Source organism: Orycteropus afer, unplaced genomic scaffold, assembly GCF_000298275.1.
Source record: "Orycteropus afer afer isolate SDZICR_OR568_19922 unplaced genomic scaffold, OryAfe1.0 scaffold00032, whole genome shotgun sequence".
NCBI lineage: Eukaryota > Metazoa > Chordata > Mammalia > Tubulidentata > Orycteropodidae > Orycteropus > Orycteropus afer.
Window position 1 is genome coordinate 12,005,922 of NW_006921619.1, and position 1,355 is coordinate 12,007,276.

The window sequence follows — 1,355 nt, forward strand, 5'->3', positions numbered from 1 at the left end:
CCTTCAGCTGATTGCTCTTCTCTCTGGCTTCCTGGATTTTATCCCCTTTCTCCTGTTCTTCCGGCCTGCTACTCTGGGCGTCTCTGCGTTGTCACTCCTCACCTGTAACCCTGGGGCTGACTGCTCTTCTGTCCAGGTAAGGCAGGAGTGAAACTAAATGTACACGTAATATTGAATGCAAACAAACTCTTTAAATAAATAATAAAATCAGCTGCAAAGGACCTCTTTCAAGGGCTGAGGAGCAAAGATGTCTCCTTGAAGACTAAGGTGCACCTGACAAATGCCATGATATTTTCAATCACCTCACATGCATATGAGAGCTGGACAATGAATAAAGAAGACAGAGAAGAGTTGATGCTTTCAAGTTGTGGTGTTGGCGAATAATGCTGAGAGTACCATGAACTCCTGAAAGAACTAACAGATCTGTCCTGGAGGAAGTCCAGCCATAAAGCTCCTTGGAAATGAGAATATCCAAACTTTGTCTCACTTACTTTGGTCATGTTGTCAGAAGGGACCAATCACTGGAGAAGGATATCATGCTTGGTAAGGTGGAGGGTAGACAAAAGAGGGGAGGTACCTCAACGAGATGAAATGACACAGTGACAGTGGTGATGGGCTTAAGTATAGCAAAGATCATAGAGCTGGTACAGGACCAGGCGGCATTTCATTCTGCTGTGCATAGGGTCACTATGAGTCAGAGATGACTCGATGGCACCTAACAACAACCCAGTTTACACGCAATCCCACACGTATTTCAAGAAATGCTTGAAAGATATTTACTACTCTTTTTTACTTCCTTTTCTCTTTAATGTTGGTTATGACCAGCTAAATTAATTGTGTAACCCACTACTGAACCACAAATCTCAGTTTGGAACACTGCCTTGGAGTACTGCCTGCCTCTTCTGTACTCTGCCTGAGCCCTTGGCATTTCTAGGCTACTACTCTCCCCACTTCTACATTTTAATGGAGCCCTAGGAAATATCCCTTGCTTCCTCAAGGCTTCTAGTGCTCACCTCTCCTCTCCAGAGAGAAACAGCCTCCTCCTTTGTATTCTGTCCTTTTTTTGTAACTGCTCTTACAAGCAGTAGTACTTAACTAACTCTAGTGGGTTGAATCACAGCCCCTCAAAAAAATATGTGTGTGCCCTAAGCCCTGAACCTATGAATATGACATTTGAAAAAATTATCTTGGCCAATGTATTTAAGGATTTCAAGATGAGATTATTTAGGATTATCTGCTGTGTTTTTTGTTGTTGTTATATGCCATTGAGTCAGACCCAACTCATAGCGACCCCTCCTTGGGTTTCCAAGGCAGTATCACTATGGAAGTAGATTGCCCAAACTTCTTTCCAAGGA